Source organism: Macrobrachium nipponense, chromosome 31, assembly GCF_015104395.2.
Source record: "Macrobrachium nipponense isolate FS-2020 chromosome 31, ASM1510439v2, whole genome shotgun sequence".
Taxonomy (NCBI): domain Eukaryota; kingdom Metazoa; phylum Arthropoda; class Malacostraca; order Decapoda; family Palaemonidae; genus Macrobrachium; species Macrobrachium nipponense.
Genome location: NC_061093.1, coordinates 28,433,532 through 28,461,492, shown reverse-complemented (window position 1 = coordinate 28,461,492; position 27,961 = coordinate 28,433,532). Strand labels below are relative to the sequence as shown.

General features: G+C 35.9%; 1 protein-coding gene and 1 pseudogene across 3 annotated transcripts in view; one reads left to right on the top strand and one right to left on the bottom strand.

Annotated features, from left to right (window-relative positions):
- The window catches only part of LOC135206733 (cohesin subunit SA-2-like), a 307,211-nt gene that overhangs the window by 86,199 nt on the left and 193,051 nt on the right, over positions 1-27,961 (top strand). The window lies entirely within an intron of this gene.
- On the bottom strand, positions 1,488-25,981 carry LOC135206514 (cohesin subunit SA-2-like; annotated as a pseudogene).

Here is a 27,961-nt window from a genome sequence, read left to right as displayed (position 1 = left end):
TTCTTAAGGTAATGAATTTCCCAATTACAACGACTATAGTTAGTTATTAATGAATAGTGCTTTGATATAAACTTCTATACAAACTATATTTCTTCATATAAATGTCATTAAAGATTAAAAAGTAATGTTTTCATATACACAAACAATGCACTATGACAAGATGAATAAAGAAGCGATATGAGTAGACTGAATGCATTTTGATTTTTCAACTAACTCAGTAGAAATTCCATGTAAAAAATGTTAGTCTATCTTGTGTAAAAATACGCATAAAATATTATATTACAATATAAAACAGTACACAATGTCAAATAGGTTTAAAAAATAAAATATAAAAAATATCTTTACTATGTTTGTGGACAGTAGTACTCTACCTATTACCACAGTGTTTGCTGCTGCCAGATGTACATTTGCACAATGTTTGAGTAAACTAATTTTCTCCAGTAAGGAATATTGTCAACAAAGATATTTATCACACAAGCATGTATGACAGAAACATATATAAAAAATATGTTGAACATTCAAAAGACCAGGAGCCAACATATTCTAAGTTTCGTTAATCTAGCATGAAGCATACCTACTTTTATATCATTAAGCTTATAATTCATTTTCTATTTAGATATCAACTATGGTAATAGTAATAATGGCAATGTATGAGAATGGTTCTTTCTTTCTTAAAACAGCAATGTATGAGAATAGTTCTTTCTTTCTTAAAACAATTATAAAATAACATTTGGAAAATTTCTATTCATTTTGTATGTTGTTCCTAAACTAGAAAACCACAACTTTTAAATCTCCAAGAGCTCACAACGGATTTGTTCTTTGAGAAAAATAAAACCATACAATGAGTAACAGATTATAACTTCAAAATTTCATAAATAAATCATAAAAGTGGTATAGAGTTAAAACTATACTAGATAAATACATATCTAATGCTAATGACACTGAATTCTTTACGAATAAGGCTATGATCAGATGGCGTAGCTACAACTGTTAAAATGGAATGTGTTTACTTCTGTATGCTAATATTACTCTGACAGGATTTCACTTTGGAACTGATGAAGGTCACAACCCTGGACAGGATTTAATTTGATTGACTACTATTATTAGCCATCATTTTAAAGTCAGGCATTAATCCACTGTAGTAAATTTTATTAAAACTACTTAAGTATTTATAGGAATTTTTATGCCCAGTAATAAATGGACGTATCTTGGCAGTTTCATTTTCACTTCCTTAATAGGCCCATTAAAACAAATTGATGCAAATTAGTTCTTACAGAAAAAAGCCCTCAATATGAGACAATTCAAATACATTAGCACCAGTTTTAACAATACAATGCACTAACTTGACAAGTATATGTACATACCTCCTCTGGTAACAATTTGTTGGAATCATGAGCAAAAGTAATATTCTTGTGAAGTGAATCCCAGATATCACAGGGACCCATATTGTGGCAGAATAAAATACAGAGACCTTCTTCACGACGACACTAATGCAATGTCTCATCTTCATCAGGTTCTTCTTCCTGGGAAGAAATCGTTAGAATATAAAATAACAATACATACAGTATATCAAAGATCATTTCCATAAACATACCTTTTCCAAATATAATTCAAAATCACGTATTGATTTTCTAATCTTTTTAGATAGAAACTGAATTTTCACACAAAACTATCATGTGTATAGTCTATATTTGCAGTCTTCAAACGCCTAGAAATTCCGATCTACCTTACACAAAACAGATCAGCAGTGTTTGGTCAGGCATACATTCAAGGATTCAAATATTCTCAGCAGTTAACCCTTAAACGCCCGAGGCCGGGTATTTCCAAAAGTGTCTCCCGTATGCCGGCGGCGTTCGGGAGTGAGCACCGAAGCGGAAAAGTCTTTTTTCAAAAAAACATACCATGCTTAGTTTTAAAGATTAAGAGTTCATTTTTGGCTCCTTTTTTTCTTTTTTTTCTGTCATTTCCTGAAGTTTAGTATGCAACCATCAGAAATGAAAAAAAAATATCATTATCGTATATAAATATTGGAATATATGACAGGGCAAAAAAAATTTTTTTCATTTCATATAACTTGTATGTAAATCGTGCTGTGAGCAAAATGGTTAAAGCTAATGAGTTAATTTTTTTCATAGTATTGTATACTAAATTGCAATGATTTTGGTATATAGCAAATTGTAAAACAATCAAAGCAACACAGAGAAATATTATCACAAAATGATGTATGAATTCGTAACGCGGGGACGTAAAAAAATTGTTTTTGTTCAAATTCACCATAAATCGAAATATTGTTCTAGAGACTTCCCATTTGTTGCTAAATGAAGGTAATTGATTGAATATTACTAGACTGTAAGTGTTTGTAGCTTACAATTGCAGTTTTCGACCATTTCAGTTGAGTTAAAGTTGAGTGAAGGTCGAATTTTTTCTATTTATCGTGAGATATGAAATATTTCAAAACTGATAAAAGCTACAACAATGGGTTGTTTTTCGTTGTATTCTACATGAAATTGCGCACATTTTCATATATATACTTTATGTAACGGCTAATATAGAAAGGTGCAAACATTATGACAATCCGACAAAGAATTTCTTATTTTTTCGGTAGAGTTACCGCGCGGACGAAAGGAAAAAGTTTTTTTTTTAAATTCACCATAAATCAAAATATTGTGCTAGAGACTTCCAATCTGTTGCAAAATGAATGTAAATGATTGAATATTTCTAATATGTAAGATTTTTAGCTTACAATTGCGTTTTTTTTTACCATTTCGGTCAAGTCAAAGTTGACCTAAGGTTGAAATTTTTGGCACATCGTTATTTATATGAAAATATTTCAAAATTGATAAAAGCTACAACCATGGGTTATTTTTTTTTGTATTCTACATGAAATTGCACACATTTTCATATATAAAACTTTATGTAACGACTAATATAAAACGGTGCAAACATTACGACAAACACGACAAACTGACAGGAAGAATTTCTGATTTTTCGGCAGAGTTACTGCACGGATGTAAAGAAAGTTTTTTTTCAAAATTCACCATAATCGAAATATTGTGCTAGAGACTTCCAATTTGTTTGCAAAATAAAGGTAAATGATTGATATTACATAGAATGTAAGATTTTTAGCTTACAATTGCATTTTTTGACCATTTTGGTCAAGTCAAAGTTGACCGAGGTTGAAATTTTGGCACTTATCATTATTTATATGAGAAAATATTTCAAAACTGATAAAAGCTACAAGCATGGGTTGTTTTTGGTTGTATGCTACATGAAATTGTGCAAATTTTTATATATAAACCTTAATGTATCGGCTAATATAAAACGGTGCAAACATTACGACAATCCGACGAAAAAATTTCTGATTTTTTTCGGCAGAGTTACCGCGCAGATGCAAGGAAAGTTTTTTTTCAAAATTCACCATAAATTGAAATATTGTGCTAGAGACTTCCAATTTGTTTGCAAAATAAAGGTAAATGATTGAATATTACTAGAATGTAAGAGTTTTAGCTTACAATTGCATTTTTTTACCATTTCGGTCGAGTCAACCTGACCGAAGGTTGAAATTTTGGCACATCGTTATTTATATGAAAATATTTTCAAAACATAAAATTACAACCATAGGTTGTTTTTTGTTGTATTCTACATGAAATTGTGCACATTTTCATATATCAAACTCTAAGTAAAGGCTAATATAAAATGGTGTAAAAATTACGACAAAGCAACTAAATAATTTCGAGATGTGTCGCTGAGCTTTTTAGTGCTGAGAAGAAAGGAAATTCGTGCATGCGCGCCTGGGTAACGCTTGTAAACAAAACAACAGCTTGATCCGTGAACTCCCAGCATCTCTCAAGGCACGTGATTCAAAATTTTTTGTCAAGTAGGCCTAAAACTATTTTTCTGTGAATATTTAAAAAAACTTTTTAGTGTCGACATATTTTACGTCAATTAAGCACCCGACAGACAATGTTTCGTCGACCTAAAATACATCCAATAGGCGCTTAAGAGTTAACTGCCTCACTTTCTATGTAGTCTGGCTATGCTCCCAGGTACATTGTATAGGGAATAAGGAATATTATGGCGGATGACATGTCAACTTGAAAAAAAAAAAAATCGAGTTATTACTTGTATCTATGCAGAAACATGCCGTGCATGCTTTCCAGAAGTTTCAGCCAATTATTTTTACAAATAATGAAAATATAGCGGTTTTATATGATGACGTCATCGTAACTGCATCGTCTGTATGACTGAGTTTGACAGAATCGTTTTTGCGTGTTTATTTTTGCATATATATACAGGGATTTTTCAGATTTTTTTGAGATTCTCATACATCTGGTAGCAATGAAAGGTAGTGTGAGAGAGGAGAGCTGCTCAGAGCGGCTATTTATAGGCGAGAGCCGCGAGACTCAGAGAATGACTCAGTTACGCCACAGACGTCAAAGGAGTTACATGCACTTCGTCACTTGCGTTTGGTCACTAGCTATTTACGTTGTTTTTATAACTTCTTAGTGAACTTATAGCAATGCCGAAGTTACCTAAGATCAAGAAGGCTACTCAGCAACTAAGGCTAGCAAAATTAGCGAAGGCCAGGAGAAAGAAAAACACGAAAATTCATTGTTATCAGGGCCCTCACTGTCTCATGTCTCGCCGTCAACATCATTGTCTGGTGTCACGCTGAGGGTATTAATACCACTTTTAGGGGTAGGACCAGGATCCTTGATGTAGAAATCAATAATAAAAGTACAAATAAAGTAATTATAATAATGCTGTTTTGACTTTTGTAAGAAAAAAGCGAAATTTACATAGCAAATCTTTGGGAGCCCATAACTCAAAAAGATACTTATCGCATGCCGGTAACCATTACTCGTTATTTATTATCCAATTTTGGAGAAAGATATCATTGGAAAGAGGAATAAAAATCCCATAATTCTGTGTGACAGAATTTTTATTTCTTTCTTTCTTTTTTTTTTAGAATTTTTTTGAGTGTCTAGACTGAAAAAAAAAATCATTAAAAAAAAAAAATCAAAATTCGGTCACACAGAATTGTTCTGTATATAAAGAAGTATTATGGTATGATTTTCAATACAATTGATGTCATATTCGCGGAGAAATCTCTACCTATTTTCCTTTTTTTTAATCATAATTTTGCTAATAACAAAAAAACTGAAAGTTTTTGCTCAAACATGACTTGAAATTTCCTTTTTATTATGATGAAGGTATTATATATATCTAAAACATATATGAAAATTATCTATTTTGCATAATAAATAAAAAAAATAGACATCATAGCGGACTGTCCCCTTAACACATATATATAATCAAATAATTTAAAAAGCAACAAACAATCATTACTAAATAAATGCAGAAATAAAAAGAAAAATAATTTACAGTAGCATTTTCACTATACGTATTGGTATCCAAAACTTATGAATTCTGCAGAGGTATGTACAACATAGCAAACACTCTACATGAAATGCAGTCAACTATTGGGACCTCCAGACCCAAAAGTGCATGTACATGATTACTACTGCTTTTTTAATACAAGACTTTCTGTATTGGGGCATTCATAGAAGGCACAGGTATTGGTATGGCAGCCGTATCCCTGATTGCGATAGATATTGGTACGGCAGTGAATTGCGCATGCATCAATTTCAGACTCTCTGCCATAAAAATAACATGGTGTAGTGAGGGTACGTCAGCTTCTGTCAGTGGTGCCATATTGCGCTATTGACTTGCTGTAGGTACGGCAGTTTGCTAATCATGCAGCAGTTGCCGGTACACTGTTGCCTAAGAAAGCTATGGGTACAGCACCTAGAAGATCAGCGACAGTAGTAATAATAATCGAACTGAATTTTTTCACTGAACATGTTCAATTCAAAATGTCAAAGTGAAGCCCATACTATCACCAAAGCACCAAAACATTTTGACAGTAAGTGAAATATAAAAAATCACAATAATACTTAAACTTAATTAGATTTTTACTATATAAATGAAAAATAAAACTAAACTAATCTATTTGTGTACTTCAAATCTTCTTTGAATCTCCTCGAACCGTGGTAATATTACATCTTTTTCGCTGAAAAACAGATGTTTTCAGGTTTCAACGAGCTGAAAAAAGCAATAGACGTCTACGAAGAGTCAAACTTCCAGAAATTGTACATCCATTGGTTACGAACGATCGAATCGGTCCTGAAAAGAACTCTGAAGAGGAGATTCAAAGAAGACTTGAAGTACACAGAAATTGTGCTCTGTGTACTTCAAGTCTTTTGGTAGTAAGGAAAACTACCAAAGTTGATCCTCTGGTAAACGTCCTAATCAATCGTAAGTAATCATCCAAATCAGATCTACCTTACTAGCTAAGCTTCAAATCATCTTTGAATCTCCTCTTCGAGCTCTTTTCATGGCCGATTCGATCGTTCGCGACCTATGAATATACAATTTCTGGAAGTTTGACTCTTCGTAGAACGTCTATTACCTTTGTTTTTTCAGCTTATTGAAACCTGAAAACATGTTGCTAGGTCGTCATTTTCTTGCTGTCACTGATATGCCTGAAGCGGTAAACAAGGGTTCGTGCATGCGCAATTCACAGCCGTACCAATATCTATCGTAATCAGGGATACGGCTACCGTACCAATATCCAGTTCGTCATAGAATGCAAATGAGGGGCAATATGTGAGGGGTTTGTGGTGAAATTAATATGAACAATAATAAATATGTAATGACTACACTACACTAACCAAAAGAAATGAACATCTGTCACCAAACCCTTAGCAATCTTTTCTGGGTAAAAATAAAAAAATTTCTTCTTGTCAACAACACAAAAAACACATGATTTTTTCATACCAGAGTTTAAGGCTAAGTATTATTACTATTATATTAAATTCAGAAGATGAACGCTATTCATATGGAAAAAGCCCACAGGGCCAATGATTTGAAATTCAAGCTTCCAAAGAATATGGTGTTCATTAGGAAGAAGTCAGTACCTGCTGATATAATTTAATGACAACTAGCTTAGCTACTTTCTACAAACATTTCACTGCACAGGAATAATCTCCTTAGTCATCAACAAGTCTCGTCCACGACGTTGGGACTGATTTCCTCAGTCATCATTCGTTTTGTTCTAGTTAGGGATTTTGTGTTTCCCTCATCATTGTAAGGAGCTTTTGTATATACGTAGTATTCTAATGACAAGTGTCAACATTTCATTTCCAACTAACATATAATCTCAAGGAAAGGACAGACGGTCAGTAATTATTGTAATACATCATAATGCTATGAAGGGAAGAGCTTTCTCTTGGTGATCAAAAAGTACAGAGGCTTTAATTTGGAATTAACGATGTCGTAGATCTGAACTAACAGATAGTTCTGATAGTGATAGTAGTGAATACAGTTATGTTTTATTATATTGTAGTTATAGACAAATCAACCTTAGAACATTTTTTTACTTTTGGTTTCATCAGAAACGGTTATGGATCAGAGGAAATGACAAAAGAGGAAAGAGCTTAGTTAACCATAAACCAGTGGTGTGAGTAAACAAAACATACTAAAATATGCAAATGGAAGATCATTGAAGATTCAGTTTGTAAAAAAATCAGTGCTCTGAAACTTTTACAAGAGATAAATTCACATTTTCTACAGAATGCAAAGTCTATTTTTTCCTATTTTGTCTGAGGTTTATCCCCATCCCAGATGAAATTTTTGGTCAAAGAGGTCAAGGTTTGTAATCAAGATTTTCAAACTGAATAACAAAAGCGGCATTACTTTACTCCCTACTTGAAGAGGTATCACACTGAAATGGATCACCAATAAAAGCTGCATAATTCAGTACTATTGACTAATTATCAACATGTCATTTGAATATTCTATCACTACTATACAATAAAACAGTAGCCCCTATTATACAATAAAACATAACCACATAAAATAAAAGAAGGAAATAAGTTACACATTTATCAGTAAACGGGTCTAATCAATAGCGGCAATAACAGGCTCACAGAAAGAGTTAAAGGAGAATGAATAACATAGTAAGTACTTACCCCTTCAATAAGCGTAAAATATTCATCATTAGCTTCCTTGTACTTGTTAACAACCATATCTAACAATGAGGAACGTGCATATCACAACGGGAATATATTGCATAGTCATCATTACACAGAATCTCAAGTGTTTTTGCAGCAGTTTCCAAGACTTCTGTATCACTATGTTTGTCAGCAACTTCTTGAATTAACTTCAACAGATGTCTAGGTTCTGAAAACAGATAAAAAAAAAATAATCAATAATCAATATGCTCTGCCTAAAAGTATGCTAAAGCCATAAGAATATACAAAGGGTAATCATTCGCCCTACAACTTCATTTTCTTTACCTTTTCTTGCCTACTTGTAGTATACACTTCCAAATCAAAATATTGCGGTATGATGAGAAGATTGGCAACTTTCTCTGGATCAGCAATGTATTTGTGTAAAAGTTGAGGCAGCGTTGGAATGAGATGTTCTGTCAGTTTGGGCTCGATTCATCATTCACTTGCTTTCAGTTCCTTTGAGAGAGAATTGCTAAAAAAGAAACATTGTATTTAATTACAAAGTTATGGTACCAAAAGATTAAAATATTATAATTCACAGAAATTAGACTCAATTTTTTTATTTTAATTTTCCATAACCTTGATTTCTATACAAACATGCTAAAAATTAAAATATTCCATCTCATAATCCATCACAGGTAAGCAAACATTAGAACTCCTCTGGACTGTACCTTTCTAGTTGGTCCTCGACCAACAGGTGGTTCTCCAGTTGCTGCCTGCTTAATGCAACAGGACCATGATTTTCTATTAGACTAGTTTCCTGACGATCATCCAGTGGTTCTTCCATGGGTCCAGGTTCTTCCAAGAGCAAATCAGTCATACATTCGTAATCTTTCATCATACTATTACTTTCAATCAAGGAATCCACCAGATAAGCACCATGTTCATGAAGCTGAAGATAAAATTAAAATAAATTTCTGCCATGAGGAAAAATGGCTCCTAATAAAAATGATATATTTATAATAAAAGTTTTTATATATACTTACCAATTAATTACATAGCTATACGTTCCACTTGAACGGCAGCCTGAATTCAAAATTTTGCAGCTAATACTTCAAACAATTGTGTAGGTGACCAGTTCTGCTTAATAATTGGGAGAATAGGAACCACTGTAAGCAGAAAGCTGTCTGTTCATGCCTCATGTCCATCAGCGGGGGAGGAGGGAGACTCCGATTCTGTAATTACTTGGTAAGTATATAGAAAACATTATTTGAATTTAAAAATGTCATTTTATAACTTACCAAGTAATTACATAGCTAATTCCCCACAATGACAGGAGGTGGGAGACATGGATATACACTACTCCAAGATTTTAAGTTATGTAATAAATTGAAATAGATAAGTTCCTAGCATTGAATACAATGCTTGTCCTTTCCTTATCAGTTAAGATACTGAGATACTGACTGGTTGGTGATCATCTTAACCTGTAGTGGTGTGGCGAGTAGAGCCAAGTGTCACCTACTACATAAGTTATTTGGCTCAGAGGTCAGGATATACTAATCCTTTATAATAAAGGGATTTTAAAGAGGACACATTTCACAGAGCGACAACGGCTGAGCCCAGAAATAATAATAATAACAGCGAAGGTTCATGTCCAAATCCTGGTAAAGCAAGATAGGTGTCTGCCCTTGCCCTGGGCACAGCACCAAATTAAAACAACTACACAATATTGTCACCTACACTGGGCAGAACCACAACCCATCCACTTAGTGGTCGAGTGCTTCAGGTGAGTGCCACCCCTGGCTCTGCAAAACTTGACGCCTTAATACAAGGTGAAGAGATAATATGAAAATTCCCATGCTTCCTTACACTATACCATGCCACTCTTTTAACTTCCATAAAATTAATGAGAAACAGAACCATTATATTCCCAGTAGTTCGAAGGCAGAATGGACATATGAGGCATAAAATATGTGTAAGCTAAAGGGGTAGAGGTTATTCTGTCCTTAGCTTTACATGCAAGGCAAACTGCTTTCCTTATACTGAGTGCGCCTCAAGGTAAGTCCATAATGCTTAAAAAATCACAGTAGATGCACGTGACTTCATAAATAAGCGAATTCTACAGGAAAATGATAGTCAGAAATCCAAGCGCTTTCGTCTTTACTCAGACATTGTCAAGGGGTTAATGAGGTACAATTGGAGAGAAAGGTCTCAGGTACAACACAAGATCAAGAATACCAGATGGTTTATTGTCAATTAATCATCTGGTATTCTTAATCTTGTGTTGTACCTGAGACCTTTCTCTCCAATTGTACCTCATTAACTCCTTGACAATGTCTGAGTAAAGATGAAAGCGCTTGGATTCTGACTATCATTTTCCTGTGGAATTCGCTTATGTAAGTCCATAAGTGTAATATGTTCTAGCCCGTGAATGAAACTTATCTTGCCACATCGCTATATGCAAAAGGATGGTTCTCTGAAAACTCCATACAGACAGAGACCTCCCTGGTGTCACGCTGTAGCGGGAGCCACTAAGCGCTTTGGCGTCAGCAGGCACTCGGCCGCTTGGGAGCCATGGAAGTTCTGTCACTGTTGCACACATTGGCACTATTTAGTGCTTATCCCTGGAAACAGAAGAGAAACATTTGGACATTAACACTTGACGCTCCACTTCTGAACATATTGGAGAAAACCGGTCCAGGTTGCCCCCATAAACTTCAAGAATGCATAGAATCCTTGACCTTCTTACCCAGTACCTGAGGGGTGCGGAACACGTCCAGAGCAGACCTTTTCAATGGGTCCTTGATTTATCACTATTGTGCCACTGTTCAGGGCTGGAAGCCTCTGAACTAGTGGAAAAAGTGCACATCTGAGATGACGCCTTTCCACTGGCTGTCTGTGGTCACCTGGGATTGGCTACACGTGCAACCGAGGGGCTAACTACCCAGTAGACCTCCTCAAACTCCCTTGGACTGCCAGCATGTCTCCTCCCAAGGGGAGTATGATGGGACTTTAGGTCTAGAATATCCGACAGGCCAGATAGCCACTACCTCCACTACACCTCCATGAAGATCCCTTTTCAGTGGCTCTATGGATTGAGGGGCAACTAGCCAGGGACAAACACCCTTGGACCGCCAGTATGTCTCCTCCCAGGTGAAGGGAAGTATGACAGGGACTTTAAGTCTAGGATGTCCGAAGGGTTGAATAGCCGCCTCCTCCATAACATCTCCATGAAGATGCCTTTCCAGTGCTGTCTGTCAATACTTGGGACCATGCAGCAGGTTTCAACAGAAGGAGCAAGTACCCAGGGTAATTCCCCAACAGTCTCCCTTGGATGTCCAGAATGACTTCTCCCAGGTGTGGAGGAGTACATAAGTGACTTAGGTGTAGGTCTAGGAGAACCAGCGGTCCAGCTAATCACCTCCACTACACAACACTTACTTGGAAGGTTAATTTCTGATCCAGACAAGACTGGCAATGGCATGGAAAGGAAGTGAGGGAGCCAGGCGCAGAAGCACGTGGATAAAATACAGGGCTAGTAGTAGGAGAGAAAAAGGGTATGTTTATTCTGTACATGCCTGGCTGTTCACTTTGTTTAGTTCTACATGCCTGGCTGTTCACTTTGTTTAGTTCTATCTACAGATCCTCCACAGTCATTATTCTCTCTGGTGGGCACTTGTGCATTTTCAAAATAAGGTTCCTATATTTTATAATTGTCTTTTAGTGTTTTCTTGTCAACACTGTAACTCCTGACTTTCTTCTCGTATGATCTACACTGCAGGCAGTATTTGATGTACTAGTCCATGGGCATGGGTGCTTATGGGCGCTTTTGCCGCTTAGAGTGGGAGCTGGCACCAGATGGTAGACAGTGCTAGTGTACACCATAGAGTGCTAGTAGCAATCTGGCATCAGGTTGAAGTGAGCACTTCTGGGTGCTGGATGAGAGGAGAATTCACAATTTCCACATCAATTTATCAATTTACATGCATGTCCTCTTTGCACAGGAGACATGAGAAACATCTCGGAAAAAGTCTTCAAATGCACTGCCGAAGCAAGCACTATCCCCAATATACTGCCGAAGCAATTACTGGGACCCATTTTTGGCCGACGATAACTTCTTCCACAAGCACCATTCTCTCCTACTACTTTCTGCTTTTATAGTTTAATTCTCAGCAAAGGAAAGTGCGAGGGTTAAAGTAATATTATTTACTGATGGTTAGCAAGACTAGGTTTGGTAAACAACCATAAAATGCAAATCTTTGGCACAAAGGAATGATGAAACTTTAAAAAACTGCCTTAAAAGCCAATATTGATCAACAAACTTGCAAGTAGCCTATGCCCCATAAACATTATTGGTGTAAAATTTGGTCTTAAGGAATGTCATAAGATACAAGAATTAGGTTTTGGGACAAAACTATATTGCTGGCTCACAAGAAGCCTATGAATGACAAACATTTACAATTACTTTTAAGGCAATTGTTGAACATCTAGTTAATCAATGTAAAATTTTTGGCTTAAAGGAATGGCACAAGATACAATAACTACTTTTTGGACAAAACTATCTCAGCTGCTCATAAGAAGCCTACGAATGACAAATAATCACAAACTACTTTTAAGGCAATTGTTTAACATCTAGTGATTTGCCTATGCCCTGTACAGTAATACCCCGAAATTACGCGAGGTTAAGTTCCAGATGCCCTCGTGCAAAGGGAATTTTTGCGTAAGTTTGGCACGATCTCTAAAATTGATAATAAATGCATACTTCTAGAGTTTGAACACTAAATATGACCCTAATCATGCTCCCTAACTATTATACTAACTTTTAAATGAAATTAAAGTTTACTGTAATTTTATTTAAAAGTTAACACAATAAATTACCATTCAAAAAAGAAATAAATGGTTGATAAAAATATAGGAGTGAGTGAGGATTACATACGTACAGTTTTTCTCTCTTCTCTCCCCCATTCTGACCGACCTATCAATTTTTAGAAGTCTTCTCAACCACTTTAAAGAAATTCTTTTTTCTGTCTGTCTCTTTGTTCTGAAATTCCTTATGCCACTAACTACGAGAGAGAGAGAGAGAGAGAGAGAGAGAGAGAGAGAGAGAGAGAGAGAGAGAGAGATGAGCGTTGTCTTTACATAAGTAATAACTAGGGATGCACCAATACCAAATTTTTGGCCGATACCAATACCTACTTTTAAAGCTACCGACCGACCGATACCTGTTACCTCCATATTACTGTTATTAAGGAGAATATATATTGTTACTAAAATCATTCTTGTTCTCTCGTTATTGTACATTAAAGGTTCAAAAGTTGAAAGGTCCTATAATAGGGTTATATAAACTGCACGTGTCTAATTTCAAGCTGCAGTAGTAGCAGTACAGCAACTCACTGCACCATACACTTATACCATACTTGTACTTGTACTGCACATGTTAAATTAGTACCCACCTCCAACAGAATGGCAATGACTCATTGCTGATAGAGATAGCCAATCACAGTTAACTAAAATTAGAATTACAATAATAAATTGTTCAATACACTGAACAGTATTAAGATACCATCATAAAAGTATCATTAGTAACGTTTATAATCATTGCTTAAACACTACAGCCTATAAACAACTGAACAATAACAGTTGTTTTTTTTTTTGTTACAAGCCAACAACCAAACTAAATCTGATAATAACAAAACAAATAAATATGATAATAACAATGTTTTGCATGCATTTCAGCCATCATATGATGGTAGGAAATTACCATAGTTATGTTACAAATGACACTAATTAAGTAGAACAGGACTTAAATATTTTGGCAATATTCCTTTATTGGCTATGGAGAAAATATTGGCAAGGAAATATAGTACTGCTAAAGTTGAGCTGCAGTTGTGGCTGAAGCTGAAAACAAATGTTCACATTACTAATGACTTTAAATTATCATGCATCAGCAACATGGATGAAACTACCACACATAATATGGAGAAAAAAGTATTTTAATAAAAAATACTGGCCATGAAAGTAAACATTTTACCGTTGTTTTCACTCTGATAAAAGATAAATACATAAATCTCTTATTATTTGGAAATAGTATGAAAATAGCGAAAGGAATCTGTTTTTTACACCAAAAAAAACATGCTCCTGACATCATCTACTTACAAAAAAAAAACAATCTAGTTCAAAACAAGACGTATTTAAGTCATATTTAGACTTAAAAGCACTTCATTAATGAAAAATAACCTTGTCCCGTATAAATAGTTTCTAAGCACTTCATTAATGAAAAATAACCTTGTCCCATATATATGTAAATAGTTTCTAAAGGTTAATTTACACTAAATAGAAGCAAGAAAATCCCTCTGAACTGAGTTACATAAAGTGAAATAAATCTGCCTCTGCTCTTAGCTGATTTTTCCAAACCAAAACATCGATAATTTATATTATAGTAATATGAGACTACATCCAGTATTATTGGATACAGTGAAGTATAGCATAACTTTTTAAAAGAGCCAAGGAAAAGATGTATACAGGCAGCCCTCGGTTAGTGGCAGGGGTTCATTCCTGGCCACCGACACTAAGTGATTTTCGACGCTAAGCGATTTTAAAGCCTACAGTCGCTGCACACCTTCTTTCGAAAGTCTAGACCCATTAACAGCGTCCTAGACCAGTCAAATGGCGCCTTAATCCCGCAATGGCGCAATAAGTAAAATTATATTTATGCAGTATAGTACTATAGAATTTACTGTACCGCACATTATAGTATTATAAATACTGTAAAGTGAAAAAAGTCTAGCTTTAATCCTTTGGGTGTCTAGAGTATGTACAGATATAATAAGGTTTAATACTGTGTACAGGTAGCTGTAGTGTTCAAGTTACGATAATTTGTCTTACGAAAATCCGATTTTATGAGAGACCAAATTATACAATAGCTTAACTTTATCCCATCTTCTAGTTACATGAGTTCAAAAACAGCAAAAGAGAATGATGAAAGTATGGTTTTAACGTTATACTCGTTGCGTAAATATTGTACAGCCATGAACAACCAAACGAGAAACAACTTTTTTTTTTTTCTAAGTACAACCGAATTGTATAACATCCGTTTGGCTTGTATTTTAATCATCATACTATAGTAAAGATATTACCATATTTGTTATAGATGACGTTATGTAGAATAGAACTGAGACATCTTAATGTAATAACTTTATTCGCTATAGATCAAAGATCACTATAGATCAAAGATCAATCGGGAAATATACTGTTAAATTTAAACCTAGTTATAACTGAAGCTGAGAAAACTGTTCAAGCCACTAATGACTATTATCGTGCATGGGCAACAAGAATAAAACTCCAGTAAACATATGCCATCACAAACACAACCATAGATAAAATTGAGATAAAATCATTTTAATCAAACTACTGTGCTTGAAAGAACACATTTTACTGTTGGTTTCATGCCAATATAAGATAGATGACAGAAAGTTCGTATTACGATGATATAAAGAAAAATTGCGAACGGAATCACATAATTTTTTTATGCAATAAACATGCCGGCAACGTAATCTGTTAACGAAAAAAAATTAGTTCACAATCACAAGACCTATTCAATTCATATTTATACCTAAAAACACGTCGTATAGGATAATACCTTGTCTGATATTAAGTCAAGTATCTAGATATTCGTTTTATGCTAACTAGAAGCAAGAAAATTCGCTCAGAATTGCGTTTAATATGGGGAAACAAACTTGTATTCGCTATCAGCTGAATTCAAACCAAAACAATGGCTGCTCTGCGGAATACTGGCTTAGATTTGCTGTAGTATTTTATAATACAATAATATGAGATTACTTACAATAATTATTGGATACAGTGAAGTACTGTATAACTTTTAAAAGGATTTATGGAAAAGATGCAAAATTAATAAAATAACACCACACATTTTTCGGAACAGTGGCAGACAGGAACAAACATGAAAAAACATCCTCTGACAACGTGGAGGGTAGTTACAAAAGCTGCCTTAATTTGTGTCATATTTATGTACAAAAATAAAAATACCCTAATACGTAATATATTTTCATACAAATTTTAAGCTTAAAAGCATAAAAGCATGAACATTTATAAAATCGACACATCGATCGCTAAATTTGCACTCTTTGAAACTATATTTTCGGAAGAGCGGCAGGCGGCGGCTTACAAAAACAGACATGAAAAAATATCATAGTATTTGATAACGTGAAGGCCAGTTTCAAAAGCTGCTTCTGTATCATATTTCTGCGCAGAAATAAAAATACCCTATATGTAATACATTTTCATAAACATTTTAAACATAAAAGCATGAACATTTATAAAATCGACACATCGATCGCTAAATTTGCACTTTTTTAAACTATATTTTCGGAAGAGCAGCAGGCCGCGGCACAAAAGAAAGAACAAGGAAAAACATCCTCTTTGATAACATGAAGGGCAATTTCAAAAAATTGCCTTTCTATCATATTTCTGTGGAAAAATAAAAATACTGTATACGTAATACATTTTCATACATATTTTAAACATAAAAGCATGAACATTCTTTATAAACTCGACGAAATAATACATAGCTAAATTTTGCACTTATGTAACTCAATATTTTCGGCATAGAACAGGGTCGAGGCAGTATATCTAACCCTAATACCTATGTAATAACTATCCATAATATTTGTTTATATCATTTGCATAACCTTTATGGTCTGAACGGCATTTCTACAAATGTATGAACTCATTAGACATAATTGTGCCGTAAAAATACATTAAAATGCCTTATTTTTTTAATGATTATTTTTTAAGACAGCCACAAAACCGATTCGCTGCTAAGCTCTTGCGCCGTTAACCGCTGACCGCCTGTATTCGGCACTTTGGTTAAGTACCAATAACCAGACAATGGCACCACCTATTAACAAAAAAAATTAACTAAATTTCATTCACAACAAGATGTATCTAAGTCATATTTCGACTTCATACAGTATTACTGGATACAGCTAAGTAAAGGATAACTTTTTAAAAGAGCCAAGGTAAACTATGGGATAGTTAGTTATGCTTGTATTTTATGAGGCAGTCTCAGTACTTAGGCTAGGTCACCAATAACCACCACCAAAGGTGCTAGAAACCCTACCTGAGAGGGTAAAACCCAGTTATGAATATATTTAACAAGCACCCGTAAAACCGAAATGCCAGTAATCGATACAACGGTAACTGGGGGCAGCCTGTACCATGAATACCTTAAATTTTCCTGCAAATAATGGGTACATAGGGTGCACTGAGATATCTGTAAATAAGTGAGTCCATGAATAGCGGGGGTCAACTGTATACCGGTATATGAGGGTTTAAAGTAGTGAAGCTCTGTAAATGAAAAACATAATGCAAAGTTTAGTCTAAAGGAATGGGGTAACATACAAGAATTACTTTTAGGGCTCAACTATTATCGTTGGCTTGCAAGGGCAAACAAAAGATTAATTGATAAATCAACTCAATAACAACAAAACAAGAAAAAACTCATCCTTAGATTTCATTGAAGGTTACTCAAATGGAATGCACACCACTGAAATCCAGTTAAATAACCGGAAAATAATGAGCAAGCTACCGATATCACCAGTGTTTACTTGATGATGGCAGGAACAAACTGAGCTTTCTGCTTACAGTTGTTCCTATTGTCCCACTATTGGGAGTAACTGGTCACTTACACAATGGCTTGAAGTGCTACCCACGAAATTTTGAATTAAAGCTGCCGTACAAGTGGAAATCATAGCTATGTAATTAATTGGTATTATATGTCATTAGCTTTTAAACACAGAAAAATGGAATTAATGGTTTTTTTCAAGCTTCGCATGTCATGAAAATACATTACACATAAACATACCTCAAGAATTCCAATAACAAAGAACTGAACAAGATCTCGAATAAGAGGAGTATTTGGTCTCCGTTTTTTTCCTCTTTTTGTTCTCAATGCTGCCACAGCTTCATCGTCCGGAATGAAGAGACGTTCATTAAGAAAACTCTCCAGCTGCTTGCGCTACTGCACGATGAGAGGAGGAAATACACAAGTTCGTAAACATGCTCACAATCCTTGTCTGTGAGAATGTCTCGGTGGTATTTCAGGATGGATATCACCAGTTTCACAGCCTGGACAGCAACATCATACTCTTTGTCTAGAGTCATGGCAACAACGCGATCCTTGAATTTGCTAGTGAAAAGCTCAAGCTTACTCTTGAGTTCCTCACTGGCATATAAAGGCTGCAAGGCCTGGAGACACTTTAAACGTACATCTCCTACTTTATCATGAAGTGTCCAGCCAATATACTTCAAATATGAGTCATCCAAGAAGTTCTGGTGGAACTTTTTCATCCAGAGCCCAATTTCTGCCATACAGATTGACCGTATTTCAGGTAAAGTGTCCCTAGAAAATAAAGGACATCATTACAATTACATAACAATAAAAGAAAGAGAGAGAGAGAGATACAGATTGACCATATTTCAGGTAGTGTCCCTAGAAAATAAAGGACAACATTACAATTACAAAACTATAAGAGAGAGAGAGAGAGAGAGAGAGAGAGAGAGAGAGAGAGAGAGAGAGATAGAGAGAGAGAGAGAGAGGAGAGAGAGAGAGAGAGAGAGAGAGAGAGAGAGAGAGAAATTAAATAATACCACATCTTACCTGTATCTATGCACAAAGACTGATTTGAACATGTATGTGAGCATGTTTCTTTACATTTCAGCCTATTCTCCTCTAATTCCTGCCGCCCTAGTCATCAGGGATTCCAAGCGATCAGATGCACGTTTTTCCCGAGACTGTAAAAGATAAGTACATGAAGCATAGTTTGCAAGAGCTCAAGTTTTTCATTAATTATAGATGAAAATCCTTTTTTTTTTTTTTTTTTTTTTTTTTTTTTTTTTTTACAAAAACTCAAATCACTCACCTTTTGCCTTTCCGATTCATACTGACGCTGAGTATTATCCAAGTTGACAGAAACAGTGAGGGCAACATCTACTAGGGCCGTCATCAGTTTCATTGCTGTTTAAAGAAATGTATGTGAGGTCAGTATCTCTTACCTAAATAATAAAAAAAAAATGTACATAAAAAACCTAGAATGAACTTCCACTTATTCAGAACTGAAATAAACACTGAGAACCTCACTAATTGTTAAATTAATCAGTGGTACTAGATTTCCACATCATAATACTATGAAAATTTTTAAAATATGATACTTATCAACAATACTCTCTATCTAACTCAACAAAAAAAAAAATCAGATCAATTACAAATCTTCAATGATACTTGAGACTTATAATTAGGTTAAAAAAAGTAATTAACTGTGGTCTTTTGTCGTCTCTTAATTTCTACAATGTTGCCTTTATGGATCATCATGTTTGGTTATTTTCTTTTGCTCTTTGTTTTATATAATTTCACGCTTGAGTTGAATATAGAATGTAGGCCAAAGGCCGAGCACTGGGACCTATGAGGTCATTCAGCACTGAAATGGAAATTGACAGTAAAAGGTTTGAAAGGTGAAACAGGAGGAAAATTTTGCCGTTGCACTATGAATCAAGTTTTAGGAGAGGGTGGAAAGTAAGATGAAGATAGAGAATATGAAAGGAGGAACAGTAATTATACAAGGAGATTTCCCACAAAAGATAAAAATATCTCTGCCAACAATGTACTTATTATTAATTTTCTGTTTGTTTATTAGCAAGTTTGCAAAAAATTGTACACACAAAAAATTTACCAAAGGTGGGTCATGTGACTAACATATGGTAACTTAAATTCTGAGACAGGAATACAATTTTCCAGAAGAAAATTATTTTTGGGGTGGGTTGGTCACCCTTAGCAGAGGTTTGTGGTCACTGAACATCATCTCAAGTACAGGCAGGTCCCTGTCCCCAGCAGGGTTCCCTTCCTGGGGGCTTGAAGGTAACCGAATATTGCTGATAAACCGAAATTCAAGTCTTACGGGCGCCGCAATCCACTTACGGTGCGCTAGACTGGGTAAGGACGCCTTATTGTCACAGCCAGATATTTAGCCCTAATATGTAATAACTCTTTCAAAAATTTGAAATTTTATTTGCCTAATCTTTTTACTATTTCGTGCCTAAATACACTTTTAGTGATAATACTTTTAAAATATTCAGGTCGTGTAAGCATTTTTAAAGGATTTTTCTTTTGTTTGAACTAAATAGGCAGTTCTAAGCATTTTTAGAGGTAGGCAGTTCTGAGCGATTTTAGGGGGGTTTCAGATATTCGCAGATTTTAGCTATTCGCATCCCACGCGAATAAAGGGGGGGTGGGTGCACTGTAATTGTTGTTTAAACACACATAGCCATAAACAACTGAACGAAAACAGTTCTTTTGTTATGAACAACTGAACCAAATTGGATAAAAACATTGCTTTGCTTGCAATTCAGCCATCGCACGACAGTAAACAATTAACCATAGTTATGTTACAAATGACCTAAGTAGAATAGGACCGATCTATTTTTACATTACGTATGCCTATATTGGCTATGGAGAAAATATTAGCAAGGAAATATGGTACTGCTAAATTGAAGATGCTGTTGTAGCTGAAGTTGAGAAAATAATATTCACTCTGTTAATGACTGTAAATCATCATGCATCAACAACATGGATGAAACTCGACCGTAAATTGTAACAGTGGAGATACATACGTATTTTAATAAAAAATACTGGGCATGAAAGACAGTAATATGATACTACATACAGTATTATTGGATACAGTGAAGTAGAGTATAACTTTTTAAAAGAAAAGATGCATATTAGTTATGTTTGTACTTTATGAGGGTCTCACAGCGCTTCAGCTGCCAATAACCAGACAACAACGGTGTACACCCTAAGGAAGGTAAACCCCTGTTATGAATATATTGGACAAGTGCCATAAAACCAAAATACTGATAACCAGGCTGCCTTTCCAAATATTACCCAACCATTAATAATGTTTTTGTAATCTTCTACAAACACATTTGTAATATTTTACATACCAAGAATTTTTATATAAGAATAATCATGATAGCCACAAACCTTAAGATTTCAGAAGTAATTTGATTTTTGCAAATCTAACATTATAATCTACTTGCACAAAACAAACAGAGTAGACAATTCATGGTTAACTTAATCCCCGTCTTCAATTTCTAAGGTGAAAACCAAGTTCTGGATCAATCTAAAAGGACTAAAAGCAATAGGAATAAACAGAATAATGACTTCATGACAAGAAAACAGTAAATAAAGGCTATTTGCCTTCAGTAAAGAAACACTGCATATTTACAAGAACTGTATCTTATTCATCCCAAAAACCAGCCAGAGAAGAGTCTACTTGAGACTCAGAGGTCTGGAAAAACTAACCCCTATTAATAATAATAATTCATCCAAAAAATCAACATTAAGTTGTGTCAGCTGTCATTCAAGATCTTATATGAGAAAAAGTATGACATATGCATTGCCTTCTACAGCAATGGAAATGGACTTCCTAACCCATTATGGCTAATGTTCAGAACTTCCTTGACTTCAGCTTAACAGGCACCTTATAAATCCTTACAAGTCATATGACCAACTATTCTGTACTCCAACAAAGACCATGTACAAGTTAAAAGAATTATTTACATAACACAAGCAAATAACAGCTTGTTCATTAACCCATCTATGAGACATGAAATAAAAATACTTTGTGCAAAGCTAAGACTTGCCAAAAATTTGTAATGTATTACTGCATAACACTGTGGATAATGAATAACCAAAGAATGATTTTACCAGTCTATTAATTAAAGTGACAAGACTGTCACTGAATTCAAAAGAAAATTTTGGAACTGGATGACAACCAAATGGAACAAATGAAGCTGAAGAAACAGGAGATTAGTGTGTGAAGAGTGCGAGTGGAACAGACAGGAAAAGAACCTTCAGCAATACCTATAACGCAATTTAAGCAAGGGATACTGTGCACAGCTTTCATCCAAAATCTTTATGAAATCTACACAGGGCAAAAGAACTATTTTGGTTAGATTGGCTATATGTACCTACTAAATTTAAAGTACAGAACACCCTCTTACATATCACCCTTCAAAGTAAACTTCACATTTCCAAAAAAGGATTGCTATAACCCTGAGAGCCTCTCCTACTAAACATTAGCCTAAACCTGCTGGGAAACTATCTCCCATCTTTCTATACTTCCAAGTTCATCTACATCTTTTCAAAAATTATACCCCCCCCTTTTTATATGTCATATTACAGTTATATATTGACTAAATTTTCTACTTGTTACTTAAATTTTACTTAAATTGCACAGAACTGACTAGATGTAACAATGAGGAAATGGAGGAGAGATGTGGTGTCCAGTTGCTGGAAAATGAACAGAGATCTTGAGCTCGAGATGATTTGGATATATGACCTATTTTTTCTCTCATTTTTTCATATTTGGATTTACTACAGCAGTCTATAAGTAAATTTCTTTAGCTAATTACTGTATATACTCGCGTATCATGCAACTTTTGAAGACCTAATTTTGGAGCTAATTTTAAGGGGGTCGCATCATACACGAGATATAAAATTTAAGTATGTAATAATCATATATTAGTATCGTATGATACAATAGAGACATAATGAATATGGATCTTTTAAAAAGTTATGCTTTACATCACTGCATCAAATATATGTATTTTCATATTACTATTTGTTTGTATTAAAAAATACAAACATAGCAATCAATGTTTTGGTTTGGAAATCAGCTGAGGGCAATTGCCAGGTAAGTTTGTTTTGCTGTATTGAACTCAAATCAGAGCGACTTTCTTACTTCTAGTTAGCACAAATGAATCTCAAGATACTTACTCTATTTATATGAGACAAGGTTATTTTACGTTATACGAAGTGTTTTCAAGTCAACATATCAGTTAAATACGTATTGTTTATAAACAAAATTTAGTTATTTTTTTCATTAATAGATGGCGCTCAGGGTATGTTTATTGCGTACACAAAAATCAACAGATTCCGTTCGATATTTTCTCTTGATCTCATCAGAATACTACAAGCTTTACGCATTTATCTTTCATTGGAGTGAAAACAGTAAAATGTGTTCTTTCACGCCCAATAGTTTTTATTAAAACACATTTCTCCCAAATTTTATTTACAGTCAAGTTTGATGGTAATATGCCAAAGTTTGTTAGTTTCATCCACATTGCTGATGCACAATAATAGTCGTTAGCAGATCAATATTCTTTCCTCAGCTTCAGCTAAAACTTAGAACTTAAATTTAGCAGTACGTATATGCCCTTGCCAATCTTTTTGCCATAGCAAGTAAGGATATGGTAATGTAAAAATATATCAGTCCTATTCTCCTTAATGTCATTTGTAACATAACTATGGTAACTTTTTACTATAGTACAATCTTTGAAATGCAAGCAAAATCACTGTTTTTATCGGATTCAGTTGTCCATAGCAAATCAGCTGTTTCTGTCGGATTCAGTTGTCAATACAAATCAGCTGTTTCTGGCTGTGTGTTTATACAACAAGTATAACATTACTAACGATACTTTTGGTATTCTCTTTTACTTTTTTAAACTTAACTAGAAGATGGGATAGATAAGATGGAGGAAAAGGGGTTTAGCCTAACTAAAAAATGGAATAGATAAAGAGGAGGAAAGAAGTTAGCCTATTGTTATTCAGTCTCGTAAATTAACTTGCATGAAAAACGGGTATACATGCTAACATAATTTTTTTAAGGGTGAAAATTTGGGGTCGCATGATATACGAGACCGTGTTACATGAGTATATATGGTAATTATTTTCTGCCTGAGTAACAGAAAAAGTCACATGGTTATACAGTTCCTTCATATTCAATACTAAATCCCCCTACAGAACTCAAGAATCCTCAAACATAACTTGTAATGTGACAAAAAATTTCCTCAACAAAACACCAGATTTTGTAAACTAACCTGCTAATGTAGCGGTATGCCTGAAAGCTCGAACTTGTGAGTCAGACAAACCAGTGAGAAGTGAGGTAACATTATCCATCAGTCTTGGTCATAGATGCTAGAATATTGGCACTGCTTCACCAAAAGTTGAACAAATTCGCTGAAGTTGCTCCGAACTTCTTCCACTGCTGCCCTCCCTGGATCAAGGGATACTCACCACTTCTGAAAGTCACAAAGAGATGAATCTGTATCACTAGGCTTGATGTGCAATGCACAGGAAGTGTAGCACTACATCTATGGGACGTATGCTTTTATTACCAAAACTTACCCGCGTCTATTCCAGCAGCATGAAAAAGCGAAGGCTACCTGAAACAGTACGCAAGGGTCTCCAGCTAAAAGACTACAAGTATCTTCTGTACATTACAATACAGTACAATACAGTACAATACAGCACAATTCTCATACATATTAAAAGTATGGGAAAAAGCATTGTCGAAATACTCATTCTACACTGTACCTCTTCAAATTCCTCTGTCATCCTTCGGATAATTTCAGCATGCTCCATGGTAGCCTGCATATGAGCCGTAATTTTTCCTTTACAGCCAGCTGCATTGATGAAAAACTGCATCAACTGAAGCAGAGCAGCATCTCTGTTATCCTTGTAAGAGTCGATCCAATCATCTACAACTTGCTGAAAAGATCAAATTTACACTCGTCAAAACGCTTAGGAAGGTTTTAAGATGCAAAGCAAAATTCATTACCTAAACAATGCATGCCTGCAAAAAGAAAAAAAAAAAAATCCAGTACAAATATTTAGTACAAGCTGACTTTACAAAAGTACAAACACTCATCATTATCAGCAAACTTTATGACTCCATTCAATATGAAATTGTTAAGATACAATAAAGTTTTATACATACTTACCTGGCAGATATATACTTAGCTAATGTCTCTGACGTCCGACAGAATTCAAAACTCGCGGCACACGCTACAGGTAGGTCAAGTGATCAACCCCCTACCACCGCTGGGTGGCGGTAATAGGAATCATTCCTGTTTTCTGACAGATTTTCTCTTCCACTTATCTCCTGAGGGGAGGCTGGGTGGGCCATCAAACGTATATATCTGCCAGGTAAGTATGTATAAAACTTTATTGTATCTTAACAATTTCATTTTTATACATGCAACTTACCCGGCAGATATATACTTAGCTGATTGGCACCCTTGGTGGCGGGTAAGAGATAGTTACTCAATATAAATAGCAATCCAAAAAACAGGGAAACAACGTCTTGTTGTAGGTACTATAAATTATTCTTAAAACCTTGGTTCCTACCTTATTGGGCAGAAGACTTCATGAATACTGTCTATGAATCTGCTTGCCTCAAGAATTTCAGTGAGGATGAGCCTACCACTGAGAACCCTTCTGGATCTTATCAATGGGGGCTAGCCCGCTTACTCAACAGAGCCTTGTCTCGGATCGTACCAATGGGGCTATCCCACTTACATGGTAGAGCCTTCACCTTCGTCATATCAACGGGGACTTAACCGTCTTACAAGACAGAGCCTAGGTCCAAACCATTACAAGGAGCATGAAAACTAATCTCAACCACCTGACCACACTAATATTGTTAGAAACTACGATTTGAAGGTGGTACATTTCCACTACCACTTTCAATCAACCATAAAAAACGACACCACAAAATTAAAACTTTCTAATCTATCTACTCTAATTAAGATCGTTTTCAGCCCCCTGTCCCAGCACCGAATCCGCAGATACGTAAGGTCCGAGAGAGAAGCACTTTTCATAAGTGACACGTACATCTCTAATAGTTAGATGCAAATACTGAATTACATCTCCAGTATGTGGATTCGACTAAAGCCTGTAACGACATATTTCTATGAAAAGCTAAGGAGGTGGCCACAGCTATGACCTCATGTGCTTTAACTCTCAGTTGTCTGAAATATTCCTCTTCACAGGATGAATGGGCTTCTTTAATAATATCTCTAATAAAGAAGGCTTGGGCATTCTTTGACATAGTCCTACTCGGATTCCTTACTGAGCACCAAAGGGTCTCCGAGTTTCCTCCCATTCGCTTCTTTCTTTCTAGATAGAACTTGAGGATCCTGACTGGACCTAAGGTCCTCTCTACTTCTCTCCCCACCAGGGACGACAATCCTTTAATTTCAAAAGTCCTTGGCCAAGGCTTAGAAGGATTCTCATTTTTGGCTAAAACTAGGGGGTTAAAGGAGCATACTGCAGAGTCCTTCTTAAAGCCCACTGTGCCTTCTAAAGCCTGAATTTCGCTTATTCTCTTAGCCGAGGCTAGTGCAAACAGGAAGAGATTTCCTAGTCAGGTCTCTAAATGATGAATTATTAGGAGGTTCAAAATTCTCCAACATAAGGAATTTCAACACCACATCCAGGTTCCAGCTAGGTGGTTTAGACGTTTTGGACTTCGAAGTCTCGAAGAACCTAATTAAATCATGCAGGTCTTTATCGTCTGTGATGTTTAGTCCTGTATGTCTAAAACCAAGAAAGCATGCTCTTATAACCTTTTATGGTAGAGACCTGCTAGGTTACATTTCTGCCTCAAATATAGCAGAAAATCCGCGTATTCCTTCCTTCCACAGAGGTACTGGAAGAGGATACATTCTGATTCCTGGCCCACCTTCAGAAGACCTCCCACTTCGACTGGTACACGCGTATAGTCGAGGGTCTTCTGGCTCTTGCAATTGCCTTTGCAGCTGCGCGTGAAAATCCCCTCGCTCTGACGAGTCCTTCAACAGTCTGAAGGCAGTCAGACCGAGAGCGGGGAGGTTTCTGTGGTATCTGTCGAAGTGGGGTTGTCTGAGAAGATCGTTCCGTAAGGGAAGGGACCTTGGAAAATCTATCATCCATTCCAGTACCTCTGTGAACCAATCTTGAGCTGGCCAGAATGGGGCGATGAGGGTCAGCTTTGCTCCCTCCACTGAGACAAACTTTCTTATGACTTCTCCTATGATCTTGAAAGGAGGAAAGGCATACCCATCTATTCCCTTCCAATCTAGAAGGAGACCGTCTATTGCTACTACTCTCGGATCCGAAATCGGAGAGCAGTAGTTCTCTAGCCTCGCATTCCAATGCGTTGCAAACAGGTCTATGTTGGACCTCCCCCAGAGGTTCCAAAGTTTGTTGCAGACCTCCGAGTGCAGAGTCCACTCTGTGGAAATAATTTGATCCCTCCTGCTCAGCAAGTCTGCTCTCACATTCTTTTCGCCTTGTATAAACCTATTAATAGCGAGATGTTCCGAGCCTTTGCCCACAGAAGAAGCTCTTTTGCCTTCTCGTAAAGGGAGAGGGAGTGAGTCCCCCCCTGCTTCCTTATGTAGGCTAGAGCTGTGTGTTGTCCGAGTTCACTTGCAACACTGAATTTGAGACTTGGGATTCTAACTGCATGAGAGCTAGATGCACTGCCGCTAGCTCTTTCTCGTTGATGTGCCAGGACACCTGTTCCCCACTCCAGGTGCCTGACACTTCTCTTGAGCCCAGAGTAGCCCCCCATCCCACTTACGAAGCGTCTGTAAACAACACTAGGGAAGGGTTCGGTAACTGCAGAGATAGTCCCTCGTTGAGTCTTCCTGTTCTAACCACCAGCTGAGCTCTTGTCTTTATTTCTCTGGAGAGAGGAAAGGAGTCCAAAAGCTCCTGATTCCTCTGATCCCAATTCTCCAAGAAGAATTGAAGGGGTCTTATGTGAAGCCTTCCTAGAGAAACGAACTGTTCCAACGAGGAAAGGGTCCCCAGAAGACTCATCCATTCCCTCGCGGAACATCGTTCTTTCTCTAGGAAGGTTTTCACTTTTGTATACCTCAATCCCGTCTTTCCATGGATGGATATACTTGAAAACCCCGAGAATCCATCAGAATCATCAGATAGACAATGCTTTGCTTGGGGATCCATCTGGGATTTCCTTTTCCCCCGGGGTTTTTTTTTTTTAATTAACAGTCCCAAGGACTGAGCTAGATCCAAAGTCGAC